Consider the following 14,539-nt stretch of genomic DNA (forward strand, 5'->3'; position numbering starts at 1 on the left):
GGCGCCGGGGCCACTTGTCGGAAGAACAGATGAGGGTCCTGGAATGCATATCCCCAGCGCTCCACGTCCAGGTCCTAGAGAAGCAGACCCGTCTGGAGTCGAGCGGTGAGTGTACATGCATCCTGATTGTGAGCAGTGCGTGTGGTGATTATTCAGTATTGTGCAGGTTGCACATCTGTTTGTATGGGGTCGAGTATGGGTGGGGGTGTACAGGGCCGTGGGGCTGACACATGCGAGGGCTGTGATGTGTGAGACATGGAGGGTGCTTGTGTGTGTAGGCTTGCATGCCAAATGCAGTTGTGTGGGCACACATGTTTGGATGAATGTGTATGTAAGTAGACATGTCCGTGATGTCACGCATGTATGTTGTTTTCGGCTGCATGTATCAGCACTGTGTACATGTGCATGTGTGCGTATTTGACAAGGGTGCAACAGTGATGCAACATGGATGCATGTGACAGCGGTATGTGGAAGCCTGATTGGCAGATGTGACATGGATGCCCGTCTGAACAGTGCGACACTTGGCAGAGGTGTACACATGCATGCAAGTGTGGTGGTGTGTGTACATGTGTGGTGCACTTCCTGTGTTGCATGTGATGTCTGGCTCACCTTTGCCTGCTCATGCTGTTGTATGTGTATGGATGGTGGGGGCAGTTGCGATATGGCTGTGGTATGGCGAATGTGTGCGAGTTGTAATGACATGTGTGTTGGGGATTGTGATGACATGTCTGAGGTTTGCCAATGCCACTCATGTACAACTGTCATGTGTGTATGTGTCCATTGTACAGTGCCCTGATGCCTGTGTTTTGTTTCTCCTTGTCTGCAGCGTCAACTGATAAAGAGGGCATAGAAGGTGCTGTGGAGCACAGCGGCGGGGATCCGACCGCCAGCGGAGACGCAAGGCCCGGCTCCCCTCCCAGGTTGTCATCTCGTTGGGGAGTGAGGAGTCTGGTGCCACGTCCCAGGCCGCAGCTGCCGGGGGGAGGTCCAAGAGGCGGAAGTTGGAGTTGGACTCCTCGGCAGCAGAAGGGGCAGCTGGGACCCCACAGGGCCCAACAGGGGAAGATGGCACGGAGTCATCCAGGTTGGTGGGGGGTTTGGTGGAGGAGGAGGCCGTGCAAGCACCACAGACGGGGTCTGGAGGTGGGGATCCCACTGGTGCTAGTGGTGCAGTGCAGGACCAGGGACAGGAGGCAGCACAGGCCGCCGCAGAGGTGCCTGTGTGCAATCCTGTCCCCGATCCTGTCCCTGCATCATCTTGCACCAGCAGGGATGCCTACGTCTAGACCCGTTTTCAGGCAGGGGATGAGCTCACGTCAACTGGCCTTCCTCTGCCTGCGGACGTGGCTATCCAGGGTTGAGCCTGTCCTGGCTGGTGTGGCGTTGCGTCAACGGGCCATGCGAGGTGACCTGCAGTCTTTTCATGGAGAGACTGCACGTCATCTCGAATGGCTCGTTGACCACGTCAGCCTGCTGGGACAGGTCACCCAGGCCGGATTCCTCCGTCTGATGGGGCTTGCTCTGACCCCCTCCTCAACTGGACCCCCTACATGCCAGTCGTCCTCTGTGCCATCTTCCCACCCATCAGTCACCAGGGTGCCCTGTGGTGCTGCCTCTGACGGTGCGGCCAGGCTGGTGGAGGAGGCATCCCTGCCACAGTCGGGAGTCAGACATCCAGCAGGGGTGGCCACATCTACGACTGAACCCCAGCCGGCGGAGGATGTGCAGGCAGCAGGAGGCAGTGCACGGGCAGAGGCAGAGCAGCAGCAGCAACATGGTGGGAGCCATGAAGGCTCGGGGCCTTCGACATCGGAGGGGCAGGCATCGGCCGGAGGGCAGGAGGACCCAGGACAGAGAGTGTCTTCCGTGTGGCAGCGGTTGGGCCACGCCATAGATGCGGAGCAGCAGCGGGCGGAAGAGGCACGGCTCACAATGGTCAGGGCGGAGAACTCCATGCGGAGGGCCCTGAGGCGGGCCGAGTGCCTCGAGGCAATCCGCAGGGGTTTGGAGGTGGACACGGCGACGGCCCTGCGGACCCTCGGGGCCATGGAGGAGGACCGCCTCCGGGACATTGAGGAGGAGTTCGATGATGCCCTGGCCCGTAACATCCACAAGTGAGCCGTGAAACTAGCCCGCTGCCCTTGTACATAGTTTCTAGGTAGTGTTAGGTTTCATTTTTGTTTTTATTTTATTTGGACCTTTCGGACATTGGCCACATTTTTGTATATAGTTTTTTTTATTAGTTAGTGTAGTTAGATAGGTTTCCTTTATTTTTTTGGGATAATGGACCCTGGATTGTTCCCATGTACATAGTTGATAGATGGATTGTATTTTATTTTTCTATTTTTGACCATGGAGCAATGGCTTTCTTTTTCATTTCCCGTTGGATTTTGTTTTGTGGACATCGACTTTGGACATTACTTTGGATTTTTATTTTTGGTTTTGCTTTTTTTGACGGACATGCTTCTTTTCATTTTTGTACATTCACGTTTCTGTTTCTTCTTTTTTTATTCTATTGATGTTTCCTTTAATACATATTCTTTTTGGTGAACTTCAATGTGTGGTATCTCATTGGTTTCATGCATTTCATGATATGTGTTTTTAGATTCACTGACACCCATTGGGTGTATGTGAGGGAAATGTGTTTGTTTCGGAACTTGCAATTGGTGTTCTGTGATGTAATTGCAAATTATGAGTGGGTGGATGCAATACTCGGGTGGGTGTTTTGCATTTGGAGGCTGACCATAGGGACCAGGGATCTAGATTGTGATGACATGTTGGCTGGGGAACATGAGTTGCACATGGGTGGGGGCCTGCTGGCAGGTGCCCCACAATGCTGGGGGGCGGGGGGGTGGGGAACATGAGTTGGACATGGGTGGGGGCCTGCTGGCAGGTGCCCCACAGTGCTGGGGGGTGGGGGTGGTGGGGAACATGAGTTGGACATGGATGGGGGCCTGCTGGCAGGTGCCCCACAGTGCTGGGGGGTGGGGGTGGTGGGGAACATGAGTTGGACATGGGGGGGGCCTGGTGGAGGCTGCCCCTGCACTGCTGGGGGGTGGGGGTGGTGTGAGACATGGGTGTGGGCCTGGTGGATGCTGCCCCTGGTGGCTGGGGGGTGGGGGTGGTGGGAGACATGGGTGGGGGCCTGGTGGTGGGTGCCCCTGCACTGCTGGGGGGTGGGGGTGGTGGGAGACATGGGGGGGGCCTGGTGGAGGCTGCCCCTGCACTGCTGGGGGGTGGGGGTGGTGGGGAACATGAGTTGGACATGGGTGGGGGCCTGCTGGCAGGTGCCCCACAGTGCTGGGGGGTGGGGGTGGTGGGGAACATGAGTTGGACATGGGTGGGGGCCTGCTGGCAGGTGCCCCACAGTGCTGGGGGGTGGGGGTGGTGGGAGACATGGGTGGGGGCCTGGTGGTGGGTGCCCCTGCACTGCTGGGGGGTGGGGGTGGTGGGAGACATGGGGGGGGCTGGTGGAGGCTGCCCCTGCACTGCTGGGGGGTGGGGGTGGTGGGGAACATGAGTTGCACATGGGTGGGGGCCTGCTGGCAGGTGCCCCACAGTGCTGGTGGGTGGGGGTGGTGTGAGACATGGGTGGGGGCCTGGTGGAGGCTGCCCCTGGTGGCTGGGGGTGCAGGGGGACATGCGTTGGTGGGCAGTAGTGCAAGTTGACATGTGGGTTGGCTGGGGGGCATGGCCATGGTGGGTGGGGTGCCTGTAGGACATGTGCAGGATAGGCCCCTGTGGTGTGAGCCACCTGCAGGGGCCGTGGAGGGTGTAGAGGGAACACCTGGGAGGGCCCACACGTGCAATTCACGTGTGGTGCTCCCCGCGCACCCCTGTAATACACGTACCCTGATGGAATCGCGTGTGGAACTTCCCGCGCACCCCTGAAATACACGTACCCTGCTGGAATCGCGTGTGTGACTTCCCATGCACCCTGAAATACTCGTACCCTGCTGATATCGCGTGTGGAACTTCCCGCGCACCCCTGAGATACGCGTACCCTGCTCGCACGGGCCCAATCGCGTGTGGAAATTCCCGCGCACCCCTGAAATACACGTACCCTGCGGAAATCGCGTCTGTAACTTCCCCTGCACCCTGAAATACACGTACCCTGCTGATATCGCGTGTGGAACTTCACGCGCACCCCGAAATACACGTACCCTGATGGAATCACGTGTGGAACTTCCCGCGCACCCCTGAGATACGCGTACCCTGCTCGCACGGGCCCAATCGCGTGTGGAAATTCCCGCGCACCCCTGAAATACACGTACCCTGCTGGAATCGCGTGTATAACTTCCCCTGCACCCTGAAATACACATATCCTGCTGATATCGCGTGTGGAACTTCACGCACACCCCTGAAATACACGTTCCCTGCGGAAATCGCGTGTGTAACTTCCCCTGCACCCTGAAATACACGTACCCTGCTGATATCGCGTGTGGAACTTCACGCGCACCCCGAAATACACGTACCCTAATGGAATCGCGTGTGGAACTTCTCGCGCACCCCTTAGATACGCATACCCTGCTCGCACGGGCCCAATCTCGTGTGGAAATTCCCGCGCACCCCTGAAATACACGTACCATGATGAAATCGCGTGTGGAACTTCCAGCGCACCCCTGAAATACGCGTACCCTGCTCGCACGGGGCCAATCGCGTGAGGTACTTCCCGCGCACCCCAGTGATACACGTAGCCCGCTTGCTGTGCTGGTACAGGGTTAGCGCAGCCCTTTGCGCTGGATTGGGTATATTGATGGCTTTTCCCTGCGCGGGAGGCGTTCTTGGGGGCGTAACTGGCGCTGCTGCAGGGTTGCTGCGCCACTGTGCGCCACGGCTGGTTTTGGTGGCTGGAATCCATGAATACGCTGTGCGCGGAAATGGATTTTAGCGCACGCGGCTGGCGCAGGGATTCGCACGCGCACACTGTACGCCAGCCGCGTGCGCCACTTGTGCGCTGAATTCTATGAATTACCCCCTTAGTCTTTCTGGGTACGCACATAACTGGTTGTTTCAATTGACAAGGACTTGCAAGATCTGAGTTTTTTTTTTACATAATGCAAGCATGTCTCTCAAGGAATTTGGCACTGTTAAACCGAAAATTACAGTCACATTTTCCATTTCAAGCACTGAATATGTGCACCCTACCTCCCAACCCCCAACGGCACACACTCTGTCATATGCTTTGCTGACGTGTGATCGGTTGCTTCTGAATTGGAGAACTGAAATTGCATTCATTCAGTGGAGGTTTTTAGCACTAATTAGAAAGGCAGATTTTAGGATTCCAGGTTCCAACACCCAGTTGTAGTATTCAATAGTGTCCGGATTGGTCTGCAGCACTACTTCTGGGGAAAGATGCGACAACCGGATTCCCATCTGTTTCTATCCGCCCATTCATGTTACGGCCACGTGACCTCCGGCAGCTACTTCCACTGCCTGTAGAAGGGGAGGTTGAGGTCAGCTGTCCTCAGCATGTCTTCCCTCTTGACGGATATAAAAGAAAACACAAGCTATACAAGAAAAACAAAAGCTGAAGGGATCACAGATACTTTAACCACTTTAAACGACTCCATTTTTCTAGGTACAGGAGCTGTGATCAGAACTAGATAAGGAGTGTACTTAGTGTACACCTCTCAGTTTTAAATACTACTTTTGAATCGGTTTAGGGACTGTGGAGTACATTTCCCAAGGTTGGCAGAGCAGTACACTTTTACTTCACCGCCAGGTTTGTAGCAATTTGGCAGGCAGAGTTGGGGAGCGGGACAGACTTAGTGCATCCACATGAGTTTCCCCCATATTGACAGCATGTGATTTTCATTCATATGGTAATGCAATGAATTCCTAGGGGTCCCGCCTGACTTTTGCACCTGATGAAAACAGATTCCATAGGAATCCTTTGCTAATGCCTTTCACAATCATTAACTGCAGAAGGCATTTACACTTTTCCAAACACGTAGTGAAAAAATAAGGTGTAAGGGCAATTTCGCCTATAGTTTACACTTTCTCACAACATGTTACAAAGTCTGAAAAGTGTACTTTTTGGGACGTTTGCAAGAAAGTGCATATGAAAGTGGTCCCCTCTAAGCAATTATGGGCTCAGAAAAAAGGGCCCACTTTGTATTGTATATCAACATGTAAAACAGCTAGAATTACTTTTATATTGCAGGTGGCCTTTCAATGTTCCTTTATCTCACTTTACACAGTTGGTAGTTACCAAGGACCAGGCTCAGACTGGCCTATAGGTCAACAGGGCAATGCCCGAACCAAAAACACAAAATGTTAGTGTGGGCCAGTTTTTTTGGTCAAAGTGGGCACTTTTAAGTTTGATAAATTACGTCACTGTGCGGCTAGTAGTTTTGACCAGCGTTACTGAATACATATTCTTTAAAATGCAAAATGTGTGCCACATTTTATCAAAAATCTGCCCCTTGGGTAATACTCAAACAGTCTGTCACAAAAGGAATGAATTAACATTTGCAACTGTGGGCCACTTTTTCATTGGTGGGCGAGACCATTTTATGCCCCAGCCCGACCCTGCCAAGGACTGTACCAGAAATCTACAATAAACATTTTTTGAATAAGGTAGCTATTGAACTGTGAATTGTGCATCTACCAATTTCCAAGGCAATGGGTGAAACATATGTTTTCCCCTTGTTTATGCATCAGAGATAGCAAGAAAAGGGTTGATTAAATTGCTTAATTTGAACTTTTTCGATCCTTCCAATGCGGTAGGTGTTTGATCGAATTACCATGCATGGTTTCATTAGGCAAACTCTTGAATATGTTTGTAATTAATTCTAAATAAGTCATAGTTAATGTTCTGATTTTGAGAGAATGTAACATACTGCCAGACTACTCTGAGTGAAAACATATGGAAGCATGGCTATCCCTGATTCTGAAAAAGGGCATAGCATCATCCCAACTCAAAGTCTCTATAGACAAGCAGTGCCTCCTGCAATCCAGGCTGCATAGCATGAGTCCTGCATACGTGCAGGCATGTGCCGCTTTTGCAAAGATATCAAATGGATTTTGGAAGATTACTCACCTTCTGCAAGCTTATATCACAGTAGGCATTTACACTATTTTGCGCTACAAAGTACACAAACAGTGTGTGAACTTATCTTTTCCATGTTTTGCATGCATTGTTTGCACTTTCTAGAGTAAATAATGACAATTGCACGAGGGGACCAAAGTGAACAGAAGGGCGTACAGATGCCCCCCCCAATCCCCAACCTACAAGACTCCTGTGCAACCAACACTTTTTGTAAAATTAGACCCACTGTTTTCAGGAGTCAGTTCTGAAACACTATTTCATTTAGACCTAACCGTCGATATTTGCTATAAATGAAACACCCCTAGACCCCAGGCTGAATGGGAAGAACTCTGGCTATTCTCATTAGCCCAAGTCTTATCTTTCCTCACTGACCTGTCTGGTCCCAATCATTGTACTTGGACATGGCCAATTTCCGCCTTCCAGCTGTTCTGCTACCCATCACAGTTCAGGAGGAGAAATTCTGTCACCCCCTCCAATCTCCCCTATAGATAAACCAGATGGATCAGGCGGTCAAAGTCTTTGTTAGATCTTTTGGTCTGAACTTCCAAACCTATGAAGTTTAACTGTGAGAACATGCAACTTCAGTAGAATATTTTCTTGTCTACAGAGTTACATCAGATGCACAATACCGAGTCTAGGCTCAAAAAAGAATATAGATAAATAGAATAGGAATTCTGATGTTCATTTCACATTCTCACCTTCAAGTGTGCCTTAATCGTATCCCTTGAATCATCAATTGTATTTTTTAAATGTTATAATGTTAACGGTTTTACAATAAATACACATATGTATAGCTATATATTCAAGGAAAAAACTTTACTTGCAGGGACGTTAAGGTGAGAACTTAATGCAATAAAACCCCTGAAATTCAGCTAAAGCCACCTTACCTTCGCCCCCCTGTTGCACAGCCTATGACCACAATGATGACAGCACAGATCACATCAATGATGACATCACTAATTACATTACACCAGTAACTGGCATTAAACATGGTCTTTAGCCATGGTCAGTGTGCATGATGAAATATATTTGAACACAAGAATGGGTATTAGTCATTTCCTTCAGTTATGGACACAACCTTTACCCATGTGCACTGAATAAAACACTGACAGGCTACCAACCATAGATTTTGGTTTTACCAGTGGATACAGCTTTCAACCGTGTCTACTGTATATTATATATACTGATCAGGTCTAGCCATGGACTTTAGCACAATACTGGCTAGTCGCCACAATGTTTGGCTGTGCCCACTGTATATTCTAACATATAAATGGGCAATTAGCCATGGCATTTGACCTGGAGCAGCTTCTACATCTTTTGGCCACGTCCACTGTATATTTTAAAATAATAAAATTCATAAGCGATGGCCTTCGGCCGCGCCCACTATATATTATACAACCCTAACCAGCCACTAGCTATGGCCTTTGACCCTGCCCACTGTAAATTATATTAACTAACCATCCACTAGCCATGGTCTTCAACACAATACTAGCCAGTGGCCTCTGCCTTTGGCTGTGCATACTTTATATTCTAACATATTAAGCATTAGCTATGGCCTTTAGCCATGGCCACTGACTACAGCTTTCAACATTGCCAACTGTACATTTTAAAACAGTGATGGGGTACTAGGCATGGCTTTTAACCATGCCCATTAGTATTTTTGAACACTAGCCTTTCACTAGCTATGGCCTTTGGTGCTGGCCAGTGACCCCAGCCTTTGTCACGTCCAAGTCCACAGCCTTAAATGTTATTAAGGTAATTAAAGTTTTCATGAGCTAACTTATAAATGATGTTATGTCTAATTGCATTATTGATGTAAACAGTTATATACAATGGAATTAGTGTTGTCACCAGTCATTGCATCAGTGATATGATTTGTAATCTCACCAGTGTTCTCGTACAACATGTAATTAGTTATGTCATAGGAGGATAGATCAGGGGCAACATGCTGGCCTTGGAAGCAAGACGACACAAAGCACCACAGGTTCGATCCCCGGGTCCACGCTTAGAAACCCCTGGGTATTAAGCGCGTTATAAATAACCTATCATATCAGTGATGTGATCTGTGATGTCATAATTGTGGTGATAGGCTGCACAACAGGGGAGGCAAAGTTAAGATGGCTTTAGCTGAATATCAGGTATTTTGGTGCATTAAGTTCTCACCCTAACGTCCCTGCAACTAATGTTTTTCCCTTGAATTTCAAAGATTTTGTCACAATGTATTGCTCAGCTTAATGTCCCTGCAACTTAAGTTTGTTCCTTGAATTTCCAGGGTCCAGTTGTCCATAGATTTTTAGAAGACTTCCAGACCAGTTTCATACTCTTCGGCCACTGTCCATTTTAAAACACAACTAGACCACTAGCCATGACCTCTGGCCATGGCTGGTGGGCATGGCCAAAACACTACCACACCACTAGCCATGGCCTTCGTCCATGACCAGTGGGCATGGACACTCTATATTTTAAAACATTTGTAACCCATCGCTCAAAGACGTTCATCAATCACAAACTGATTTCATCCTGTTTTGACAGTGGTATTGTTATGTAAAAAAGATTGCAAGCTTTGAGAACTCACAATGTTTTTAGGCAATGGACAGTGGGATTAAATGATTTACCTTGGACCACACACTTTGGTTAAGTAGCGTGATCCAAGCCCCTTGTTTTATTGCCGGTCTCATGGTGACTGTTGTGATACATTGCATGACCCCAACTAATCACATTTAAGCAGCACAGAAATGTGGAAAAAATTACTGACTGCAAGAATAACATATGCATCGATAGCGAAAATCAAAAGCTGGCACCCATGAATATACGCACAGTAAGTGAACATATATGTTAAAGTGAAATATACAAATGTAGTTCATTTGCCCTTCCCCTTAGAAGAAAGTGCTCAAGACAAAATAGCATTGGACATTTTTAAAAAAAAGTAATGAACACCAGAAAAATAACCTGAGAGAGGAAAGGTTCCAATAAATATGCTGGCAAAGGTGTTCACCTTTTAAACCCAGCAATATGTCGTGAAATTTTCCCTGGTAAACATAATCCCAATATGAAACAAGTGCTTGTGGTCTTGTGGGTGAGCATTTGCACTGGGAACATGACAACCCGAGTAAAATCCTGGTAGCCAAATACTTGAGCAAGCTTGCCAACCTCAAAAAAAACCATATGTTGCGTCTGCCAACTGAAAGAAAGTTACGTCTTCACCCACATGTGTCCTTTACTTGTGCCGTGAAAAGCAGCCACAACCAGGGGAGAATATTTGCACCAGTGTCCAGGATTCCTAACTCTCTAGCTACATCATGGGCAAATACTTATAACTTCCTTGTCCTCTCATCATTTCCCCTCCTCACCCTTATGTCTGACTTTCAACAATACTCTGCTTTATAAAGATAACTTGAAAAGTACACAGTCCATAGTGTCACTCAAATATATAAATACCTATTGAACTATGTTAGGCAAAAAGTGTATAATTGTCCCATTATTCCACCCCCTCTTGACTGGCAGAGTATAAATAACAGAATGCAATTCAGCAAAAAGCAAAAAATAATGGTCTCTAGCACAGTTTAAAAAAATAATAATAATGTGGATGCTCATTTGGTCCCCCATCCATTCAGCAACCAGGACTAACGCTGTTTAGCTTCAAAGCAAGGAAAGGGCAGATCCATTTCTCTAGGTTGTCTTGCAACTTTGGCACAAATTAACGGGAACCATGGCCCGAGGAGGCTGGCCCCTTTCTCACTTTGAAGGTAAGCAGGACCTGTCTTGGTTACTGCATGGATGGGATTTTTTACCACAGGCATCACTATAGCTGAAAAGATATGTTTAACTCTCCCCAAAAAAAACTGTAATCACGGGTGCTGAACTAGACATACCCTTGGATATCCTTAGTTCTTTGTAACCTTGAATATAGACATGAATATCAAATGCTTTCCTGCCCCCAAGCCCTCACCAAGTGCCCCCCTCATCTGTGCCAGCTCTCCACACTCCCCAGATTGACTCCTCACTTCCCCTATCCTCTCCCTTTCCCCCACAACACATGCTGTTTCTGTGACACCGTTTGCTTTGATATGTCGCCTATTTGAGGCTCTAGTCGAGGCAACAGAAAGCTTTGAGTTGCAAACTCAGTCCCTAGACCCCCTCCAACTCCAAAATTGCACTTGATGCCCTCTAGCCACTCCCCCCCACCCCTAGCCTGATGGAATTTGCATGTTTTTTGACATGCAAATAGCTTTTTTCCTGTGTTTCATTTTCCCATATCCGTGTCTATAACCACGGTTATCTCTCGCATTGAGAGAAAAACAAGATGGTGACTGTTTAATTTCTAAAAACATCTGGTTTTGGGTAAATCCCTGAGATATAGCTATCTATTTTTGAGAAGGGGGCACATACTTCTCACCAAATATTTAAATAACTATTACACGGAATAATCACAAACCATGGATGGATCGCGAGTCAACGCTTGATGCCCAGTTGTTTTGGACCTGGTCCAAATCCATCCAGCTGTTTGGGCTCTGCGCTTTGACAAAAATGTACCTTGTTTGTCTATGGGAAAATGAATGGGAAGTAAGCTGCAATTTTGGCGAAAAAAAATATTATTTGTCTTCTTACTAACTTTTTTTATTTTCCAACAAATCTTTACAAAACTTTGCAGTCTGTGGAGGGGCATGAGTCCTTAACCACTTTCGAAATTTTGGTCAAATTTGTTACTCGGTTCTAAAGTTATTAATGATAAAATATTGAGGGGTTCCTATTGGAGTCTGACTCACCTTAACTATAGGGCAGCAATCGCCACCCATATATATATATATTTATTACAGAGTCTGTGTTAGGGACCCTGTTAGGTTAAGTTACACTTCCCAATGGAAGAACAGGTTTTGGGCAGCTTATAACTTTGGCGCTGTTCGCCGAATTTCGAGTAAACTTTGCAAAAATGGGATAGACGACCCGACTGATTATTTGCAAAGTCTGGCGCAATTTCATGAGGGGGGGCTCAATTATTGGGGGGGTCTCAAAACCTTTGAGATATGGATAGACATGAATGGAAAATATGTTTGCTTGTGGCTATAACCGCTGGACGGATTTGCACCAAACTTGTGCGAGGAGCTGTGGCATAGTTCCAAACTCATGCTTTTGAAAAATGGGTGCTTAACTCGGAGCACTCCCGTTGATGTCCCTCAAAATGCTGTGTCCCCCATAATGCCATTTTGTATGTCATTGTGAATCCCTTCTCTTATAAAATGTAAGTGCTCATGGGCTTTGCAACGGAAACACACTGAATTCATGGTCATGACTTTCAACATCCACTGAATTTCAAAGATTTTGTCGCGTTAAATCTGTGCAACTTAACTGTACCTGAACTAAGGTTTTTTTGAGGTAGTTTCATGGGTTTTATTATACCATTGATTTTTTGCGGTCCACTAGCCATGGCATTTGGTGTTCAGCTGTTGACACTTAGGTGTGGCTCCACCCCGGACGTTCACAGAGCTGATTGAGTGTATAAGTTGAACAAAATGACAAGTGACCTGTTAACAATTGGTTCAAACACTAGGGACAACAAGGCTGCCATAAAGAGTAGAATAGGTTGTGTCACACAATGTAGGGCCTAAATAGAGAGCGCATACAAGCTTAAGAAATAAAAAAAAATTGGCTTTTCGCCTAAAATCACCCCGAGCTAACAGACTAAGACAATCAGAAACCTGTCTCGCCCTCCTCCGCCATGCTCCTCGAACCAAGACTCTAAGCCACCATGGCATCCCTCCTACCCCAAGCGTTTTGCGTTTGTTTCCTGCATTCTCTCTATTCTGTCTCTCCATTCTGTACTTTTCTGTCTTTCTATGTCTCTCAAAATAACTAGCTTCTAGATACCCAAATGCAAAAATAAATAAATACATTAAAAAGTATGGAGAGGGCCCATATAGGGATAAACAAAGTAGAATATACATTAATATAAGTAGTGGCCGCATACATGGGCAGGGACTAAACGTATGGCGGCATGCAAGACATAAGTCATGAAGAACATACACTAGACATGAAGAACATTAATATGGCATTGGGGATAACCAATGTACAGTAATTTTAGATAGAACTGGGAAAGACCTTCATTCTGAAATACCTAGTTTTGACATTTAAACTGTTTTACACACACAGTCCTAAACCACAAATATATTCAGACAGAAGCTCGGACGTCAAAATTATGAAACAGGGGTACGCCGACAGGGAATCAAAACCACTGAGATAGCATTTCACAGAAGTACACAGCATACAACTCCAAAAGTTAATTAGTTTTTATTGGTAGCAGTGAGATGATACAGATAGATTTTGATCTCCAGGTACAGGAGGCTACAGTGCCAACAGCCCCCAAAAAAACACACAGAGCATCAAATGTGGGTTAGAATAGTATAAAACTCAAAAAATAGATGTAAATGAGGTCTGAAGTGTGGTCCCGTAACATGTGATCGGAACAATACCATTAATTCCTGGCTTGATCAGAGTGTACACCTGCTATTTCCGTGATGAAGGCAGACTCAGTGGCATTATTAAGGCCACAAGCAAATTGGCAAGATGAAGGTCTCAGGCCTGAGAATGGGAGGGGAGTTGACTTCTTCGAACTGAATCACAGCAGCCCGCCCATCGCTCCTTCGCTACCACGCATCCTGGCATCACATTAAAGTGCCCAAGGTCGGATGAGTAAATCGCGGCCAATCAGTACTGTGTTCATCAGGTTGGCCACCGGAGCATGGTGCCAACCAATAAGGTAGAAGGAAACAGTGTAAAAACTTTTAGCGGGCTTACCTTAGGAGGAGCCATCAGTTAAAGAACATCCAATAGTAATAATCATTATATGTAAACTCTATATGTACCATATACTCATAATCAATGTCAAAAGAGGTATTCTTATCACCAACTGTGATGTCATATGCGATGTATATTAGACTTAAAAGCTTGTGTTTTACACTGAACACATTTAAAATGCTCTTTTGTATTTGTTTGAATAAATCTTATATTTACTTGATTTTCTTGAGTTTGTTTTATATTTGATTAGCGATTATTGATTGGGGACCACCTTAGCAGCCGTGTCCACTTTCCATTTTGCACCATTCAGTTCCTTAAAGTAAGCCAGTACCCATGTCCTTCTGCCGCACCCATTACCCCTCCACCTTACTGTAGCTGTACAATTACTCTTTTCTTGGTATTCATCTAATTTTGTAACTGTCTCTTTTAAAAATAACTGCGGTTATACTTACAATGTACTATAAAAAAAAATAGTTATCCATAAATGCCGCAAATAACCCTGGTTATTTTCATGTGATGCACTTTCATTCCTGATCCCATTTTCTACTATAAACCCCCTGGTTATTCCCAGTATAATCCTGGTCATTTGAACATGTTCTTGCTCTGTACTCCCCAGACTCCCCTAACTCCCCAATTTCTCAAGGTGTCCTCGCCCCCCCACCTTTAGCCTAATGCCATTTAATCCTTTTTCAT

The sequence above is a fragment of the Ambystoma mexicanum genome, chromosome 8 (genome assembly GCF_040938575.1).
Source record: "Ambystoma mexicanum isolate Mex_15411 chromosome 8, UKY_AmexF1_1, whole genome shotgun sequence".
In the NCBI taxonomy this organism is placed as follows: domain Eukaryota; kingdom Metazoa; phylum Chordata; class Amphibia; order Caudata; family Ambystomatidae; genus Ambystoma; species Ambystoma mexicanum.